Source organism: Etheostoma spectabile, chromosome 10 (genome assembly GCF_008692095.1).
Source record: "Etheostoma spectabile isolate EspeVRDwgs_2016 chromosome 10, UIUC_Espe_1.0, whole genome shotgun sequence".
Classification (NCBI taxonomy): Eukaryota; Metazoa; Chordata; class Actinopteri; order Perciformes; family Percidae; genus Etheostoma; species Etheostoma spectabile.
In genome coordinates, this window is record NC_045742.1 from 20,359,670 (window position 1) to 20,382,066 (window position 22,397).

General features: G+C 39.9%; 1 protein-coding gene across 1 annotated transcript in view; it reads left to right on the forward strand.

Moving 5' to 3' along the window:
- Positions 1–911: 911 nt before the first annotated feature.
- Positions 912–22,397, forward strand: part of frmpd3 (FERM and PDZ domain containing 3) — a 92,643-nt gene continuing 71,157 nt past the window's right edge. The window contains exon 1 of the mRNA XM_032528662.1: positions 912–1,415. The gene's annotated coding sequence lies outside the window, so the exon portion shown is untranslated. The remainder of the gene's footprint in view (positions 1,416–22,397) is intronic.

Here is a 22,397-nt window from a genome sequence, read left to right on the forward strand (position 1 = left end):
CTCTCTTTAATTCTTGAGGCAGTCAATGCAAAACAGACAGCATGCTTAGAGAACAAAACAGAGCGCACTGTCAGTGAAACAAAGCCTCCACATTTCACCTCTTGACTATCATTTTCTTTCCTTCTCCTTGCTGTTTTTCCATCTAACAAAATGGCCCACCAGCCTTTCAGGTTTATTTTGGAGGGTCTCCTCTCCTCTGCACTGTCGAGGTGTGATATAGCATTCCTCTGGGCATTCAGGGTGGCTGGTAGCCTATTACAGTTGCAGGTTATCATGGCTGTTATACTGATAGCCTGAGGTGTTCCTCTTCTGTATGTGTTTGGCTGTCTGCCTAAACTGTGCATGTGTACATAGCAGGCTGTAAAGATATCAGCTAGCAATTTAAAACATGCTCATTAACATTAAAATGACTAACAGGAATATATTTGCACACAGTAAACATGCAAGCTACTGTATGCAAAACTCAAATAGGTAGCACACTCTTACAATACGTACATCTTATCTTTTCTGCCCCTATTGCACATGTGTATGGATGACTCATTAACTCAGCCATGACCATGCATCACTGATTGAACTGATACCGATAGCAGGAAGGAAAACAACCTTTTCTATACTCTCCCTTGCCCTTCTTTTTCCCCCGCTCCAACACACCTCTCCCTCTGTCTTTTTCTTTCTTTGCTTTACTCATACCAGATCAGAAACCCACATTGCCAGAGCAGTACTGAGTATTTACAAAAGTATTAAGTAATAAATAATATGCAAATGTCAATCACATCAAATACATAAAGGCATTAAACAACAATTAATAACATGTGCAGCTAGCTCCCTCTACCCTCCCTCTCTCTCTCTCTCTCTCTCTCTCTCTCTCTTTCTCTCTCCCTCTCTCACACTGCCTCAACATCTCAGAGCCATCGGCAGCATTAACAGTTTGGGAAGAGACTCTGTTTTAAACACACAGCACACAGAGCGGAGCCAGCTCTGTGTGCGCAAACACACAGAAACGCACTGACACACTCACATACATGCACAGGGAGAAAACGGGAGGTGGACCGAGGCTCCAGCTGTAGCATGTCCACTGGCTGCAGTCAAACATGTAGGAGGAGGAGGTGCTCTGCTCGGCAATCCATGTCCGCTTCAGTGCTCTAAGCACCTCCCACCCCCCCCTCTGAATTGGTTGCTGAGGGGCTGGCTGGAATGACCCGGGAGAACGTGAGACACAAGGAGATGCGCTAGAGGGGGCTGCCAGCCGGGAGGACTCTCTGATCCTTGATCCATCCTCTTTTCCATGCTGACAGATACAAGGCAGACCTCTGATTTGCCCCACAGATACATGCCCATATAGGAGGGCACTGCTGTGTAGACCAAGGGTCTTCATAGAGCACAGTCTCAGAGAGGACTACCACAGAGACACGCAGGTAAGAGGACAGCTGGGGCTTTTCTGCTAGATTTCCATCTTTATTGATCTGCGCAGATGTGGGGGAATCAGCTATATGTCGTCTGAGATGTAGATTACTTCGGTCCATTGATACTCATTTATGTTTATCCAATGGTTTGATTATTTACAAAGGTTTTGCTGTCTGTGTCTTGATTGTTCATGCCTGCTGTTGTGTTGCATGGTCATTGATTAGAAGGGAGATGGGTCTGTGGATGAGCACTGTGGCAGCATGATAATGAAATATGTCTCCTGGAGGACATGGACCGATATCCATCAGACGTGTGGGGAATGTCAGTGGGATTGAGGAGGGTACATTAGGGAGGTAGCAGGAGAGAGAAAAAAAATAGAGACAGACAGAGAAAGAGAGGGTGAAAGTCCATGGCATTTCATATAATTTATGTAAGTGCCATATCCTGTGGGCTTTTGCTGTTTGTTTGTTTGTTTTTTTTGGGGGGGAGAGATGGCCATTTGGTTTTGCTTTTCCTTATTGCTTTATTTGTGATTCATATATTCATTTCATACTCCACATTTGGCCAGTTTTTCAATTAAAGTCTAAAGGCTGTATTTCACGGTGTGTCAGCGTAGCTGAGGTTTCTCATGCTGAAGAAATGACATAGAGGAGTTTAAAGAAAGGGTGATAAATGTGAAGAGAGCCTAAAGACCCCATGAGTGTGTGTTTGGTGCTACACCAAAACAAGCAGGGTAGAAGTTGGGGACAGAAAAGGAATCTGTGATTTGCTGCATAATTAGACTGAATAGTTGCCCATTGACAAAACACATGTTGGAGCTATTAGAGGTTCAGGAAAATGGACATTGATCATCGTATTAATAAAAACGTAATGCTGTTGGTGCAGCCTTAAGACAATCCTGTGGCTGCCTCAGCAGAAAAAGGGAAAAGAACCTCTGCCAACAGATGATGTCTCCTCTTAACCTTCCAATAGTACTCTCAAGCCTCATTACATGAGTCTAAATAGTTAAAGTGCTTTTCGTTTCCAGTAGATGTCAATGACAGCAGCATTTCAGAGATTGGCCCAGGGTGGATGTGCTTATTCAGAGGTGCATGTGGCTGAGAGAGATGAGCTGTCCAGTGCCGTTGCAAGGGGCATACATCACTGGACGCAGGGCCATGACCCAGGAGGAATCAACAGAAGGAAAGCCATTACTTGGATAACCAGGCTTCTCTGATCTGGTCATGTGGCTGTGCAAGTTAAAGAGACACTGGACAGGTGCAAATGGAAGGAATGAGACAGGAAGAGCACTGATGCAGGCTTGCAGTCAGACAAGGAGAGAGCATTCTCTTCAATGCCATGACTAATCCTAGAGGCGGTACCATCAGCATATGCCAAAATATGTCAATATTTTCTATTATACAGTGTGTTTCAGAGGGAATGGTGGCTGATTTAGAGGTTGAGGTTAAAAGCCATTCAGGATCATCAATCTAGATGCCACTCAGCCAGACAATGGTTAGGCTGGCATTTGATGGAGTGGATGTCTGAGATTTATTGAGTGTTCTTTTGTAAAGAAATTGTTAGTTGTGGGACTTTTAATGGAAGTAAATGTACACACAAGCTATAAGATATCAGACAACATTTGTGAAATGAACAGATGAATTAATTATTGGTATTTCCAGTTTTCACACTATATAGGGTTAGATAATATATGATCAAAAGCTCATTAAAGCCCTGCAATAATTTCTTTGATCTTGCTATACATTGTACTTTCACTCGCAGCTGCTATTTTATCTTCTCTGTCAACTGCTGCCTAGTCATTAGAGAGAGCAGAACAGCCCCAAGGTTGTGGGGTAGGAAAAATTAACACAACTTCTGGGGCAGCTTTTGCCCAATTGCACAAATGGATGCCAAACTCTCATAAGGCTCATTGAGACATCCTGAATAACAGGACTATACCAAGCCTGGACATGCTTTCAGAATTTAATCAAAGAGTGAGGTCCGATGCACATGTTGGGAGAGGCTGTTGGAACAGGTTGGCAACTCTGCAGAGGCACATCAAAGCACATTATAAAAACAAACTTGGCACTTGATAAAACCTACAGATGACACCAATTACAGTAGAGGGCATTTAACTGAATAGAAGCAACACACATGATTTCAGTCTTTATGCTGGTAAGTTAAGCACAAGTTGATAGCTCTGTTGCAAGGTACGTGAACACTCGCAGAGATGTGCATGAATGCACACACTTACACCGACTGCTTTCCCCTGCTGGAATTCATTTTTAAAACTAAGCACAGATCTCCATCATCAGTCTTGTTTGTCTAAATGATTTATGTCCAGCTTTTAAAGCTCTGCAGGATCTAAAACATGATGTGGAGTTGAAGTGTGAGGTTTTTTTTCTTCATATTTTTATTTTCATCAACATTAGGTATGTCATGAAAATACCAAAACCACCAATGAATTGATCTTGCAAATGAGTACTGTCTGTGCAACCACAATCTGATGGAGCTTTGCTTTTGGGTGACACCAGCTTACTGTAGTTACTGGAGGTGTGATGAGCTCAATCTCACTAAATTAAACTATGACGATATTTCTTGTTGCTGTATGGACAGCAGCAGCCCGCATGATGGAGTCTGGCTTTGACCTCGAAATTAGCATAGATGATCCCCCACCTATGGTTGGGTACCAACCAAATTGCATTGGTTATGGAGAGGACCAAATCATGTTAAATCATTTAGTGGCAAATTTCGGTACCTGAGACAGGCTGGAGGTTGTAGGGTAAGGCCATGCAACATATTTCTATGGCACACACAAAAACAAATAAAACATTAAAGAGCAATTAAGAAATTACTAATTTTGATTTAATAGGTTGTAAGGATGGGTTTGGAAGGGGAGAGGGAGGTGTTTTATTTTGTGTGATGTGTAAAATAAGACATAAGACAATGTTCTAAGTAAATAGGATAAAGAGGTTTGGAACATTTTCTGTTATTTGAGAGGCTATGTACCAAAAAAAAAGGTACCGTTGGGTACCGGCACCTAATTTCAGGTACCGGTGTTGTTACCAGTAAAAAAACGCCGCAGTTCTAAAGGTTCAGAAGAGGTTAATTATTCAGGAGAGAAACGTCATTTGAGTTTGAGGCAAAATTCACAGAGCTCCTTTTTCATTTTGTGACTTTCAATAAAATAAAAAGACTACTTTTCATATTTCCTCATTTTTCTTTAAAATAGTGTTGAAATCTTGTCTCGTTCTCGTGACTCCAAAACAATGTATTGTCTCGTCTCGTGAGTGTCTCGTCAAACCGCTAGTAATAATAATGAGCAAAGGAACTGTTTATTTCTTTAAGCAATGAAAAAGGGAACTATATCCCTATGCACGCTAAATGATGTATGCCCAGTGAAACAGCTGTTCTTCAGAGATAGAAAATGCAGCCGTGGAATCATGTTAGGATAAACAACATTGACTATGTTCATCACAATGAAGGAAAGTGTCAATCAATGCAATTGTATCTTTCATGTGTTCAGTGGCACGCAGCTACAGGCTTTGGCTACACAGACTATACTCGTTAGTAGAATTTACTTGGTCTCTTCAGAGTACTTGTTAATGATCACCAGAATTATCCTTTATTCAAAACGTTTCTTTCTAAAACAGTATATACATCGAGTAAATATGTAAAATGTGTAAACGGTGATATCTTTTTGTGTTAGTGTTCATACTGTTGTAGTTATCATTTTAATATCTATGAGTGTACTGTATTGAACAAGTGTGGGACGTCTGAAAAAGCCCTTGTCGGGAAAATTTTTAAATGTGTACAGTTGGATAAGACTGAGTGTGATCTGAAGGAGTCATTTTCAAAATGCAGAAATCATTTTTTTTTTTTTTTAAAAGACTCAAAATTGTTTCTGTGTTGCGGAAATCTTGTGATTACAGACAACAATCTGACAACTGAAGGCTGAATCCACTGATCTAACATCTATTTAGTTCCCATGGAAACCTTTTGAATTTCTGTCATTATACAGAGGAAGATAGAGAGCACAGCACATACTATGATGAGCAAAAAGAGTAGCCACTCAGACAACTGTACAACAAATCTCTCTCTCTCTCTCTCTAACATGCTGGCTCGCTCGCTCGCCCGCCTTGTGGTCACCCCTGGCAACCAGCTGTTTCTGCTGCTGTATCCGAGGACCAATCCGGTCAAGATAAAGGCCGGGTATCACGCACATTAGAAAAAAACTAAACAACCACAGTAATAAACTGTCAGTGTTACTAAAGCAATAAATATAGAAGTAACAACATGCATATTAATGGTTCTTTTGTGCCAGTGCATATCTGAAAATCACGCTAGTGCTCCGCAGAAGAGCAATGCAGTGTGAAGTCATTACTTAACTTGGCCAGGATCCCAATCTATCAACTGGGGAAATAAAACACTTGCAGCAAATGCAAAAAAATAAAAACCACACTTTGAAGACGTGGAACGATTGTAAAATATCCAGATGTCCTAAGGATGGATTGTAATAAATTGATCCCCTTGCTTTTTATCTAGCACCACCATGAGATTGTTTTTATTTTGACCAACATTGTAGTTCATGACTACAATGAGCCTCGGTAGTGCTGATTAGCTAATGTTAGCATTGCTAACACACTAAACTAAGATGATGAAGATGGTAAACAGTATACCGTCTACATATTAGCATGTTAGCATGCTGACATTAGCATTTAGCTCCAAGCAATGCTGTGCCTAAGTGCAGCCCCACACAGCTAAAAGCCTGTGTTCAGGTACTGGTGAGACATACAATATGATCCACAAAGTCCAGTTAGAACAACACATCCATAAAGGCTCAACAGACACCAAAACAACGCACAGCAGTTTAGAATATTCTAAAAAAGGTATTTTCAACTCAGAGTTGCCACAGTGGTAATTATTTCATTGTAACATGACATATCTACCAATGCCCTCTGATTTTGTACCCTAAAATGACATTTTTCAAATAAATGAGGAAGATTTGGTTTTTCACAAAGGAATAAAGTTGAACAGAACACTGTTCCTCACCATGTACCTTTCCCTGATGTATTCATTTTGAGCTATACCAACACGGTCTCATGGCAGTTTGTGAAATGGTCACGTTATTTTTAATCTATTGATTTTTTTTTTGGGGGGGGGGGGGTTCTTGAAGGTAAGCACAAATTGTAATCATTGTGCTCCAAACATGATGGGAAGCATCTAAACGGAGGTTGGGTTTAGGAAAAGAACAACGGGGAAAGGACACCTCACACACCGGGACACAATCCACTGTCTCTGGGGGATGAGCAACAACAACGGGACAGTTGTGTTAAGGAAAAGAACAACGGGGAAATGAAACGTCACAGTTGGGAAACAATCCCCAGTCTCTGGGGTGAAAGTCCTGTGTTGTTTGACCCATCCTTTACCCCAACCAACCACCCTGCGCGGATTTTCGGCTTTTCATACTACTCGCTAACTTAGTCGTGCAGTTACCACAAAAATACTTTCCACCGACTTTGATTAAAATTTGTGCTCACCACCACAAAAATAAACACAAATCAATAGATTAAAAAACGCGGCCATTTCACAAATTGCCGTGAGACTGAGTTGGCTATACATATAGCATCCCGCTTTAACTTGCGGAGAGGGAAGTGGTTGAATGAATTTACAAAAACACTTATGGAACAAAATCTCTCTCCAACTTTAAAAAGCCGTCAGACCAAAAATGGAGACTTCATGTCCACACCGTAGTCGAGCAACAGCCATAGCTGAAAAGGCTCGGGGTCATGCAGCATTTGGCTGATGTGGGCAGTCTTTTAGGGAGAATATTTGCAGTCTCTCTTCCATAGACACACACAAAATTATAATTTTGCGCATATGTGGTTTACACACAAACACACACAACACACACACATGCTCAGAGTAAAAACACAATCATTTCTGCTGTTGTTTCACAGAGTACAAATATAGCCATGAGCCATAAAGCTTATTACATTATTAACTATGGTTCCGTGCTCCCTTTTCTGTCACAGTCGCGCTCCAAAGGCTGCTTCAAAATATCCATAGCATTTCGTGATTGGGCATCACAAAACTCTCATCAAGTCTGTGTCTGTACAAGTCTTCTGCAGCCAAGTAGAAAACAGATGACTGCAGTGCTTTCTGCAGGTTCAGCCAGTACCCCAACTCTCTTTCTTCTGAGAATATTATCCCATTAGGTTTGCTTTTCAGCTTTGTTCATTTGTCATCAGCAAAAACACAAGGTTTTTTAAGTATATAGTTATATATTTGTGTGCCGTGAAAAAAACTCTATTTAGCAGGTGAGGACCGTTTTAGAAAAATAGCCATGTGCACACACAGGGAGAAGTGGTGGGCAGAGAAGGTTCTACTGCAGGAGACATGAGGAGATCAGTGAGGTAGACTAAACTGAAGAGCCATCAGGCGTCTCTCTTGTAGTCCACACATGTGCAAATCCAGAATGAATAAATCTTTCAGTACAGTATGGTCTCTCACCAAAGGAATGGGAAACATATTTGAAAACAGATACATATATTTATATTTCAAAAGAATTTAATGGATTTCTCTTACTCTGTCTCACCCCGTTCACCCACCCTCTCTCCTTCTCTGGTCCCGTTGGGTTGTTTCTTACTCTTTGTCGTCTTCCTGAAATCTGGTTTTACATGAAGTATACATTCAGTCTCACAATCTGTAAACACCTTTGAAAGGAATCTCAAAACGTACCTTTTCAGTTTAGTAATCTTGTAAACTTTTTAAAATGGATGTTTGTTGTATTGCCGTATTTTCTTGTATTGTTAAGCACCTTGTGTTGCAATTTTGTACGAAAAGCGCTTTATAAAGAAATAAAGTTTAAGTGTTAAAATAGCATGGACATGGCACAAAAATATTCACGTTAGCAGCTTAAATGGTTACATGGTTTCACATTTTGAAATATTAAATGGAGCTAGTGAAGTCAAGTGTTGGGATTTTGCTGCACATCATTTAAAAAAAAAAACATTTTGTTAGGTTTTTTTTTATATCACTGTTTTATTGAAAATATTGTTGCATGTCTTTGACCGATAAAATCCATTGACTACATTTTGCATGCATGTTAAAAGACAGAAGGTTTTTTCCCCAAAAGCGACCGCACCGGGATCTTATCTAAGCCTTATGATTTTATACAAGAACTGTAATATTTCCCCACTTGTGCCTTTGTTACAACATCTCCATTATCCAATGTCCATTACATATCTTTCTACAAACTGGACGGAGAAGCAAAACCAACTGTACTCAAATAATATGCAGAAATAGAAAAAAAAGAATCTGATCAAGATAAAAAGAAAAAGAAGCAATATATTCTTTGAGTCTGATGCAAGTCAGAGAAACAGAGGGAGACAAGAAAAGAGATGATTAATGATCTATCTATATTTTTCTCCTGCAGAGGAGAAAACAATCTCCTAGAAGTGTTAGAAAGTAGATTTTGAGAGCAGCTTTCAAGTATTTTGAGATGAGATTTAAAAAATAATATGAATGCATATGAATGCAACAGCTTTTCTCTGTCATGCATAATACACAAAACAATCTTGCCTCACATGGCTCAAGATTTAAGAAGCCTCTTCTGATATTATTTTACCTATCCCACAGGTGACAGCTCCAAGGACACAATTGCTAATAATGATGTTCCGTGAATGTGGGCCATTTGCTAAGCTGTCAGAAACTGAACGGCTTCACTTTTAAACCAGATAAAGCTCTGTGAAGTGGAACCACCACATCAGCAGAGAATACAGCTCTTTCAACATTCTCTACATCACAACCTTCAGTGGCCTCGCAGCGTGATTCAAAAGGCATCACTTTCAATACATTTTGATAAAGTCTGGAATAAAACAAATTATTTTCTGTCTGGTTTTGTTGCTTAAGACTGCATGTCTTTGAGTTGTTCAAAAGAGATACAATATATGCTCAGAAGATCAAACAGATACAGTATATGTTATATAAACAGCAACAAGCGGGGAGATCAGCAGAGGAGTTTCATCAGATAGTGTTCTAAATTTAACTATACAACCCAGAGCTTGGGTTGTATTGGGTCTAAATTGAACCATTTATGTACAGAAGACCTAATACTTTGTACAAACAGAACAACATTTCAATCTTTTTTTTTTCCCCACACAATCTTTCATCCTATGATAGCATTTTATTGATTTTAGTGTGGAATGACTGAGCGAGGTATCACGCGTTGTTATTCTCCAAACTATAACCAATTAAAAACATAGTATAACTGTGTCACTAGACAAGTGAAGACCTACACTGCTTAGTTACACTATATACAGGGTACACTATACATATACTGTGTATATATATATATATATATATATATATATATTTAGTCTTTGCAGAGAGGAACATTGTCCATCATGATCAGTAAAGTCAAGAAGCAGAAACAAAAGAAAGATAAAGAAAACAAAACATACCACTCTGCCCACCGGGGGAAATGAAAAATAAATGAAGGTGCTCTTATTTTGGCTTTTCCATTTCCTTTATTGTGTAATATATATATTTGTTTGTGCATGTTATAGGTTTGCAATGTGAAAAAGCCCAAAGTCCAACCCAAAGGGAGGTAACATCTCCAACAGAAAACATTTTTGTTAAACTGCTCTGAACACCCTTGTTGTAGTTCAGCCTTTCTTTCCGTGACAAACGCATGTCATTTTGCATCACTTTGTAACAAACGTTATAATGCTCACCTAGCTGCTAGAGTGGCACGCCCTCATACTCTGCTTCTGACTGGCTAGTAGTGCTTACCTAGCTACTGCGCATGTGCAACTCCCAACAAAGATGAAACAAAAGAGAGATGCCTCACTCTGTAGCTATAACAAGTGAGATGTCTCACTCTGTAGCTAAAACAGAGACACACAGGGTGAAAACAGGATCTGCAGCAATGTGCAGTACAACAAAAATATGGTGTTTTTTGAAAATAAAACCATGTAAACCTATTATTGTACAACCTTTAAATACAATTATGAACCATAACATAATATGGGCACTTTAATAACATGGCCTCATAAATAAAACAAATTGCAACAGCATCTACAATAAATAGATTCATTCTACTATCGCTGTAATAGGTTTCAGAGGGAAATAATTAAAATTAATTTAATTCCTGGTTCACTGTGTTCTGTCTACATTTTTGCTTACTCACGAAACGATTATACCGATTGTAAGTGCTATACAATGAGACGAGCAAGAGTCATTTTAAAAAATGTGTCTTCAGCATTTTTTGTGCATTAGCCTACTACTAAATATGTATTCTAAGTTTGAATAAATAAAACACAAAAGCAAAGATGATCACTAACCGAGTGCTACTTTGAAACTTTCGATCTACTGCTGTCAGAGAACATTGTTGTTTCCAAAGAAAGCAGTTAATGAGAGGGAAAACAGGAATTCTCTCCTGGTGCATTTGATTTGCTGGAGTAAATAAGTCTGAGGATTCATCCTATTAGTCTGCTACTGTGTTTCTGTGCAGATTTGGGATGGGATCTGATGTTCTTTGATGTGTGTGCTGCTTCCTCCCTGAAGCAGTGCAAAGAAAAAACCTTTCCTGATAACACAGGGCTTTACTTCAACGCTGTGAGAATGAAACACCTTGACATACTGTCAGTGTTTGTAGGCGTGTGTGCGTGTGTGTGTGTGTGTGTGTGTGTGTGTGTGGGCGCGTGCGTGTCTGTGCGTGTGTGTTTACATAATTGCCCAAAAACATGTTTAAATTGACATTACAGCTATTTAAAAATGTTACTTAAAAAATACTCACATATTAAGTTAAAGCTTCTAATCTAAACTGTCAGGTTTGAGGCTCGGTCTTAACCACTGCACGAGAGCATTAGTAAAGTTCTGGCTGTAAAAACTGGCGGCACAAAGCAAATGGACATGTAAGAGCAAAACATGTTTATAAAGACCACTTTACAGATGATTCCCATTTTCTACCTCATATTATACGTCATTTACAGCTGTAAAGAGCAGAGAGAAAGCATAAGACTCGAAACATTCGCCCACATGTATGCTTCTATGTTAGGTCATAAAAATTACATTCACACACACGTGTTTATGCTATATACGTCCATACGTGTGCTTTGCTAGAATCATATTTTTATGAGAAAACATGGCGATTGAGGCATTTTATTACGTAATTCCGATTCTTTCCATGTTATGTATTTGTGCCCGTCAGCCTTTGCTTCCTATCTGACCCGATGTTTCCACTGGACTTTCATAAAATGTATGTACAGTGGGTTAACATTAAGGTGCAGAGCAGATGAGAATGTGGATTTAATATTCTGCTGACTTAGTCAGGACAGACAGTGTGATTCCCCTGCTTATAGATGTTTTCCTTTCACAAAGCCCTGCTACATTCTGCTGTCAACACAACATGTCTATGTACAAACACTAGCTAAGACTTTGACAAAAAGCTCAGTTTTGCAATTTAACACAACAAATTCAGTTTGAATCAGACAGATTGCTAGTGTAACTGAATTGTTTTGAAAACAACACAGACAGGGTTTATATTTATCTGTAGACTGTTTCGGGGGTTGTGCTGTGTGTGTGTGTGTGTGTGGTGTGTGGTGTGTGTGTGTGTGTGTGTGTGTGTGTGTGTGTGTGTGTGCGCGCGCGCGCGCGCACTCATGCATGAGTATGCACAGCTTAAACAGCACACAAGGAGTTATTACTGTAATACAGATTCTTCCCAACCCTCCTCATGCACATACACGTGTGCACACAGACAAATTCATTGTGGGGGTCCATTCATTCTCTTCAGAGAAGCTTAATTTAAATTTTTAATGGGTTCAGACTCTTTGAGGAAAATAAAGAAGTGGCTCCACTGAATGCTTGTGACCCTCCACCCCTCCCACCACTGCAGAACATGTCCTCACATAAATAGCACTCTGTCATGCATGAATGACTGATCTAGTTTGAAACCTTAGTGTTCTCTTCATGTTTTCCCTCATATCTTTGAGCATGGTATCATATGCAGTACCAGATTCATGTCAGGATGTCTTGGGTATTGCACTGCTTATAAGTAACCTGTTTGATGTGTGCAGAAAAGATTTGATTGCCATCTATCTTGTGAAAGTTCAGAATCCTATTTATGTATCACACAAATTGCTACTTATTGCTATGAGATACATTACGGATTGCAGCAGGTTCCCTAAGGTACTTTTTGAAAAAACAATCCAATACAGTTAAATTCCTATAAACAGATTAAGCACTGCTCACTTATCTGTTTAATTACAGGGAATATTACGCTGCAAAGCAGAGTGGAAAGCTGTAGAAAAATCAATAGGAATCATAACCAATAGAACAAATATAACAAGCACATTTTTGTGTGCAATGCAACATTATTGCAGAGTGATAACCTGGCAGGAGGAGCCTAGTGTCAGGAGTATTACAGGGATTTATATGGAACTAATCGATTAACAATGAAAACCACTGTTTTTGTTCAATTTGAAATGTTATACTTTAGGAGTGTAGGAGTCCTTCAACAATATTGAGGTGCCCATATGGATGGTGAACCAGGTTGTGTCCTCCAATTTATATTGGCCATTACGAGATTATTTTTTAACATGCTTCCAAAAACAAGTTGCTCTTTAACAGATAAACTAGAACTGGAAAATGGCCGTGGATTTTGTCTTCCATAACATACATTGGACACATTATGAAGAGATCGCTTAATGGTTGCTCAACTAGTCCTACCCCAATTCTATATCAATCAATCCATCAATATTCAATCCACTACATAAATCAACACTACGTCCCAGCGTCCATTTCCACAACTAAACACTACATCAACAACACTAACAAATCAAGAATGCGAAAAAAAAGAAAGAAAAATTAAATCCAACAACAAGAATCTCACAATTAACATGCTTTACATTCCCTTTCCTCATTTCTGTACCTTACAAAAAATGTTTTTGTTTTATATCTTTACTCAGTTTGATTCCTTTCCCCAGTCCATTCCACAAAATCACTACTGTCACTATAGGCTTAACACAGACTTAAGAAAATGTTGCATTTATCTTTTATATCTATGCCTATATCTCCTACAAGTGTTCTTGCCTGCCCTCTCTGTCACACTGCTCCATAGTGGTACTGGTAGTTGAATACCTTTAATCTAATAGCTAATAAAAGTTAATAATAATTAATGGTAATGTGTATTATTAACCTCATCTGTAACCCCAGCCCTAGACCTACCCACAACCCCCGAAATGACCCACAAATTAGTGAAGGTGTTCAACAAAACTATCCTCACATTGTGATTGAGAAACTTTCGACTGTACATAATGTTTACCAGCAACACACACGCACACGCACACACACACACACACACACACACACACACACACACACACACACACACACACACACACACAGACAGAGAGTCATGCAGGAATTAGGGTTATGCTTCTTTGATTCCTTCTCTCTCCTGGCATTACCTGATGGTAACTGCCCACCTTGGATGTCTTTTAGGTTGATATATAAAAACCATATCACCATTGATCTTGCCTAGAAACTGTACAGCCTCTAACAGATAGTGCTCTGCACAGCCAGAGGGCCATTGTTGAGATGAAGCTCTTGTATGGTTAATTAATGGTCTGCAGGTAATGTGGGCGACCCGGTCTCCAGCAGCAGAGGAGTATATTCTCTGGAGAAGGATCGGCCTGTAATGAAGGGCACTTAGACCACCTGCCAGGGCACCGCAGCCATGATTAAAAGTCACCATGAGTCTCCCCTGAACGAAATGAACTGCATCACAAATGTGTTACCGAAACATTGTGCTGCTGTGAGCCGGCAGGTCCGTAGTACAAACAGAAGCAGCGGAAATGCAGCAAAGAAGATGTTTGCCTATAATCTCAGTGTTGATGATGAAGTATCTTTCTGTGAGGAGCAGAACAGTGATAAATTGTGCTTTGCCCGGCATATTCTCATTCAGCAAGAATCTCTGAGGTGAGAAGTCTGGATTCAGACAAATTCTTTGCTAATGGCCTGCCATTACTTTTGGGAATGCAGTATCTCTGTAAATCATGTTGCAGAGTGCACGTCGTCCGGACAAATACGCTGACAACACCAGCACAACAAATATACAACATGAATAATGCAATTACTAATGAAAGGGAAAAGTCAAAATGAGAAAACATTCATGCAAAAGCCTGTTGGGATATGTATGTATCAAGCCTTGATTTGAATGAGTAAACTGTAATCAGTTTTCAGAGTTTGCTGTAAGAGCACACAAAAATATGCTCCGTCTAATTTTGGCTCAAGCTGTTTCATCCAGCAGTGGTATACAATCACAGCTGCTGATCCACAGGTTTTTGTCTTTTTTTTCTGGGAAACATAATGGGATTAATTATGAATATTGACAGGGAATGAAGCCAAAAACAGTCTGTGTGACTTGCAGTAGCATAACATATGTTGCCATAGAGCCCTTCTTTAAAGGATTACGAATGGAAATTATTCATGAATATGCCTTTAATCCAGACTACTGAAGGTGAAAATGCCTTTGCCCTAGCATTAGTCACTGTAAGCTTCTCCACGCAGAACATGCCACAGTCTGGTATAGTGTAGCTTCCTGGCATATAAAGTGTTGTGTCAGCTTTAGTTTGTCATCATTGTCACAGCCTGCAGTTCACTTACTATCTGATTATATTGTTTTTATATTTTATATAGTTTATTGCCTCCACCAGCTAATTTACAAGGAGAATATGTTCATGTCACCCAAGTTTGTCTGGGAGTTGTTCTGTGTCTGTTGGCAGGATCTGTAAAAAATTTGACTGGTAGAATTTGAATTTAAATGTCGTGATCCGCCGATCAGATAGTGATGGTTTATTTCTCAAAATCTTACCTTTATCATTAACTCAAACAAGCCTCTCAATCTCACCATGAGCTCCATTTTGTAGTTGTTCTGGATCTTTCAATCATAACACATTTTTCTTCATCATCAGATGGAGTTTGCCCATTTGTCACAGACTTTCACATTTAAATTTTCTTTCTGACCATTTTAAGGACTTCTTGTCCATGTTGGCTTCAAATTTGAAATTTAAAATGCATTATTGACCTTGAAAACAACAGGGATCTCAAAACAAGGTCCACTTAGTAGCTGTTCTGGAGCTTTCGGTTTAAATTAGTTGATTTATAACAGTTCCATGACAACTGGAAAATGTATTAATTGTGAGGAATGCTCTTGTGGCTTGTGACCCCTGATGAAGGCTACAAGCCGAAATGCGTTGTACTTTATACTAAGAGAGTTCCTGAAGTTTCAACCTATTTGATTTGATTTTATTGTATTTTATGTTAAAGTCTGTGTGTGTTCAGTATTTCTTTTGGCTACATGACTAATTTCCCCTTGGGGGACAATAAGGATAAAGTTAAAGATGACTGGTGTGCCAGTGGTCTTATGGGAGGTTTGGAATCATAACAACATCCCGACAATTCTCTACAAAACTTGGTGTAATGGTGAGAGGGCAGCTCTGTAAATAGCCACTGCCTAATATAGCTCTGACTGTCCATCTGCTGCTGTGATATAATGGATAGTCATTTAAAATGGCTCGAAATTTAAACAGACACATTTCATGTTCAGAGGCAGTCATAAAACAAGTTGATGATGGAGCATGACAGAATATATTAATTTCTCGTCCAAAATGTGGAATTGGCATATCTTGTTAATTGCATGATATTGGCAGTTTTTGTATTCTATCTACCGAATGCCAGACATATGCTGCATTTCCATCACTCACTACACATATTCCCATTATTTCGGAACAGTCAGACGTAAAATGCCTCTCTATCCAGACTGGTTGGCAGCAGTTGATGACTTCATCTATCTTTCTGGCAATGTGAGGCTCCAACAGAACATATTGCCAGTCTCTCTTTTGCCAAACGTCTCACTGGGCAAAGGTGGTGCTCCCAGCTAAAGGCTGTAATCTCTCACACACCTGGATAGTGTGGCCAAGGCCAATAACTGCCTGCCTCTCAGGCTCATCAGTCTGGCAGACAGTAAATCAGCCTGGGTCCCTGCAGCAGCCCTGGAGCTGAGCAGCGCGTCACAGACAGCACATTATACATAATACCTTCCTGCAGGCTTGCCTCTCTGCCAGAGATTTGCTTGCTTTGTGAACATAAGTATGTGGATGAAGACTTGGGTATATTCTCAAAAATTTCACAGCAGCTTGCAAAAAGTCCAAAACGTCATTTATGATGCAGGCACAGATAACAAGCATACTTTCTATCCAGAGGGAACACTTTGAGCTTTTCTAAAAAGGCTGCGTGATTACTTTGAATTCTGCTCCTCTAGTTGTCTTTTGTCACAGCATCTGACATACATTCCTTGTGTTTCTGCCGGTGCTGAATTTTCTGTATGTGGGGGTGTGTGTGTGTGTGTACGTGTTTTAGGTGCGTGTTAAGGGCTTTCTGAGACGGATGCAGGATTCTGGTATAACAAAAGCTTACGGCTTCAAACAGACAGATGTTCCTCTTTAGATATGCTATCGATCTCAGCATAGAACATGGCTGTGAGAACAAAGCTATCTCCTGTGATTAAGCTCCCTCTACAGCCCAAACCTGGGGAACACTGTGCGCGGTACAGTCAAGACCCAGCTGATTGGAGTCACACAGAGATAAATAATTAATGTATTTATGTCAGTTTCTATTTTTATATCTATCACAGTGGCTGTTTGAAATTGGTGGAGAAGTATATCAAACTAACCAACTTATTTGCCTTGTTTTTGCTGTGACTTTCAAAGCCCACAGAGATAAAAGAGTGGGGGATACGGCAGCTGGCAGAGTAAAAGCTGTTTTTTAAAAGCAGAAACTTGCCAGAACCAAGTTCAATCTCCACCTTCTTACCTAAATCATCCCCAGCAGCTGGGAGAGGAGGACCTGAGCAGGGTTCTCATTTATAAAACTGTTCATAAAATCCTCACTAAAATTGTACTTACGTCTAAAAGCCAAAAATGGTGTATACCAAAAAAAAAGTCATCAATCCTCCATCAAACATCTTCATCCGTTATCCGGTTCGGGTCGCGGGGAGCAGCAGTCCAGTAGGGACCCAAACTTCCCTTTCCCGAGCCACATCAACCAGCTCCGACTGGGGATCCGAGGCGTTCCCAGGCCAGGTTGGAGATAATCTCTCCACTTGTCTGGGTCTTCCCCGAGGTTCCTCCCAGCTGGACGTGCCTGGAACACTCCTAGGGAGGCGCCAGGAGGCATCCTTACAGATGCCCGAACCACCTCAACAAAAAAAAGTCTGATTCATTAAACCTTGTGTACGCACATATGTAAGCAGTGTTACCTTTATAAATCGCAGATTACCCAAGTGTGTGTGCGTGAATCAGCCTCTTATCCCGCCCTGTACACGCCCATTTCTAACCCTAAATAGTCAATGCAAAGCACCTCGTGAATGCTGGTCAGTGTGGTAATGACCTTGGCAGTTGTTCTTTCGTTATGCTGAATCATGACTGGCGGAAAAAAAAAAAAGCAAAGAATTTTTCAGCCCATGGAAATTGCTGCAAATTGAATTATAATTTTAGCCTGTTCTCACACAGTGTAGGTAAACCTGATCTATAGGCTACACATATTAATGATACCGTCAAAAACGACACTCAGGGCTGACTGAGATAGACCAGATCAATATGATAAGATATAACAGAACTATATATTATATCCAAACAAACCTTATTGATAAAGTTGAAAGTTATAATATGATATGTATACACTCTAAAACACTGTCTGCCATTTCTCTATGGAAATAGCCAGTTGCTCCCAGAGTGGCAAGGACCTGTATTTGGACCGGGATGGGAGGCTTTTCATGAATATCAAATATTAACTGTTATAAAAGATGATAAGTGGTTGGCTTTCTCGATTAAATGATATAGGCAAAGAAAGAAAAACATTTTTTCACACAACTTTAGGATCCGGGTCCAGGTCCTTAATGTAAAAGTCCCCTCACTGCTGTATAGTCCAGTATTTCCCACACACAGGCTAATTTGTGGCGGTGCGCCACACAATCAACACTGAACGCCATATACTGCGTTTCGTTAGTCTTTTTTTAACACTACTTAAAACACGCAGCGTATTCGCTCAGCTGCATTTTCTTTCCCTGCTCGCCCGTCTCTGTCACCATATCTCTCTCTCACTCTCTCACACTCACACACATACACACACACGTGTGCTGTAAAATGCAGTTGGGTTGTCAAGGTCGAAACACTATATGTAGCAGCTGTGAATCAAATAAAACTCCTTATGAATAATGTTATGTCATTTTTTTACTCTTACACTGAATGTTAGTTGCTTCAGTCAAGATGAGTATTAGGAAGTATTTTCCACTACTAAAAAAGGCACACGTTGAGGATGAGGACCAGCCTGAACCGGAGGTCTGAAACAGACCGCTAAACAGTCCGACCAGTGTAATTAGTTATAGGTTTATTAACATTATTTTTAGGCTTCAACCAGTGCTGCTCAAGCAGAAAGACAGGGTCAGGGAGAGAAAGAGAGATTCCTTAAGCACTGAAGAAAGAGTAGGAGAGGAGGACAGCATGCAACAGCGTGTCTTCATCAGTTTTTGATCCTTGATTGTATTGTCTTGATTGTAACTCCCAGTTTGGAAACACTGGACTTATACAGCTACCGGTGACTGTAGAAAGGTAGAGCTACCTTGGCCAGCTGCAACAATAAAATGCTGCTTAGACACTGATGCATCAGTGTCAATTATGTAATGTATTCTATTATATCAGTCACAGTCGGTGAGTACTTAAGTTTAATTTAGTACTTAAGTTTAATTTAACTTAAGTTTCATTTAGCTGACAATACTTCTGTACTTTTACTTAAGTACAAAAAAAGGCAAGAATTTTACTTTTAATGTATTTTTACATTGTTGTATTGATACTCATATTTACGCAAAGGATGTGAGTACTTATTTCACCACTAATATTATATAAATATATATTTATGACCACATACTGTATAAAGACGCATTTATTGCTGTAGTCATGTTTACATTTTTTCATGTCCAATTCAAGTATTAATGTTGTGCACGTTTTACAGTAGCATACCGAAACATACACTTGCAGTACAGTAAATACTTACACCTTGCATGTGATATCACAAACGAATATAATAATAATAATGAATAAATAAATATGTGACAGATCACACGTTTTTGACATACATGAAAGAGATGTACAGTACTTCAGACTTCATGATGTCTATATTTTAGCCATTGGCCCCATGTGATGAAGGCAGAAAATCACACAGCTCTGACAGCCAGAGATTTGCAGTCACAGCTGGGACTGTACAGAGGAAAAGGGCAACTTTGACATATTGATGCAGAGTGGGGCCATGACCTGTTCTGTTGCCACTAATCAATGTTCACCTCAACCTTCAACATTTCCTGCAGAGCAGAATCCCTTGTGTGCCAATGCAATCAGACTGCTTTTCCACTCTCCCTGTGTATGTCAAGATTTGAAATTTGTGAGTGTACACTATTCTATTCAAAGGAGAGGTGAGCGTTAGAGGTCCAATGCAGTTTTTTTTTTGTTTTTTTTAACGATCTTGGTTTTATGGTGCGATGTAAAGCATGACGTTAGAGAAGCATGACAAGAATGCTGAGAAGGCAAAGGGATATGGAGAACAGCCACCTCCTCCCCAATCACAACCCTCATGAGCTCCTCCCAGTTCCTCACCGCAAATTTATGGTTTCTGCTGAATGCAGGCTGAGCTGTTTTGTATATTAACCACCAAGCACTGGGGCCAGCACTATAGATCTTAGATTTGTTCAATGGTTTGTAACTGTATGAACTATACAGGTGAAAACAAGAGAAGACAGAGCAGATCCAGGCTTTATTTTATTGGTTAAATTTAAAGAGAAGGGTAAATGGATTACAAAACCTGAGCAAAATATATTTTTGACAATGTTGTGCCACTATTTAAGTGTTCCTCCACAGCACTAGCCTGATCTGCTGTGGAGTATTAAATCCAGTTTACCAACTTAATATATTCAGTAGTCAACAGCAGAGAGGCTGCTCTTCACCATCTGATGAGGAGAACACAAACAAACAGAGTTAATCTTCTTAATTATACCACTGCTACATTACCCGACTCTTACCCTCCATTTCCACCGAATGCGTAACAGCTGCGTGTCGGCTCCGCCGCGTGTCGGCTCCGTGCGCCGTCATCCGTCAATACCCACCAGGTCCGGATTTTTTGCGGAACGGCTGTGACCGTGACTGACAGCTGACGTCTCGAGGACCCACGAGATTTCGCAAATTCATGTACATGTAGAATAGAACCACAAAAACAACATCCAGAAGAATAGAGAGGAAACAACTCTGTGCTGGGATTTCAAGGTGTAGTGCAGGGAAACATGATCCTCCATGAGCACGGCCTATTTTATTTTGAAAATTAACCAGATGTTTTATTTTTGTTTCTGTGGTCAACTTTCTGTCTCTCCGGCATCCGGCAAAAATAGAAGCTCTGCGTATCTGCTCTGGAGGGCTGCGGATCGCCGGAGCTGGGATGAAGTCGGGACGCAGCCATTCTGCAATCCGTGGAAATACACACATTGACTTTAATGGAAACCTATTGGCTATCGCCGTTCCGGAGCCGATCCGCAGCCATTCTGCAACCGTTGAAAATTGGGGGTTACGCAATTGCTTCAGATAAAGAAAGCCACTGAATGAATCTTAAAACTTTAGCGATGGGCTTCTTTCTTCACTTATCCTAATTGTTAGGCTATCTCAGTGAAACATGTATTTTCAGATGGAGAGCAGCACTCTTTGAGCCATTAAGTCCTCTCAGTGCGTCAGCATTATGAAGCTCTCTTCAGAGTTGTCAGTGAGGATACATCATCTCCTTGAATTGAGAACAATTTCCTGAAATAGAAAGCAAAGGCTTTTCATTCTCATTACAGTTTTGTGACGGCCCGTGTATCATACCTCATCTACATCTACTTACTCTGTGACTCCATTGCCTCTAAATAAAGATGACCAGGGATTTATCCGTGCTCTAGAGAAACAGGGACTCTGCCATGTTATCTTTCTGTTTGGATTTTGATTTAATGTGTGCTTATTGAAACTTCATTAATTTCTGTGACAAATATCAGCATAAGCTGCCTTTGTTTTTAGCAGATTCAGGCCTGATCAGACAGAGCACGTTTAAGCAGCCTGTGGCAGCTTTTTGTAAATGATTTCAATGCGTGACACGTTTTGCTCGTTGCTTTTGTGTCACTGAGCGCCTCACGTATTTTAACATGAGTGCCCTGAACGCCTCAATTTGAACAAACTTCTACTCAAAGAGGAAAAAATACCCAGTATAATTTAACTCCACAGCAAAATAGGAGTTGGCTGAGGATGGGGGATTCAATGGTTGCCTAGGGGGGGGGGGAATTAAAAAAGACACAACTGGTCTGATCAGGGCATCTTTAACAAGAAAGGCAGTGCGCCTCAGGGCCTTAAGCTAATGAAAACAGATCCTTTTTTAATTACAATGACAATATATTTTGTGATTCTGTTTGGTTTAAAGGTTAAAGAAGAAAAAACAAAAGATTTGCTAATTCTAGGGGCATTAGGGACTGTACCAAACTTATTGGAGTTGAGAGCTTGACTGCGTCTTATATCTCATATATCCTCTGCATCTTTATGACCCACTGCAGAATATAAAGCCATTAAAGTCATCCCAACAATTTATCTCTGCGGTGAGAAAAAATAAATTACCTCCCCTGTTAAACTCCATTTAGTATACAAATCTTTCCCAATTTAATGACGCATCTCCCTCCTGGATAATGTTTGTACAGTCCCTTTTGACAATAACTGAGGACATCTGAAATAAACTCTTACACAGTGCTTAAGTAAATGCACCAGCATGTTAAACAAGCCTATTTTTTTGCAGTGATTTTGTTTTGCAGCGTGAGCACTGTCTTTTCTGAAGCTTATAGTCATGGTAGATTGACCAAGCATTTGCTCCCCTGTAAACACTGATATGTG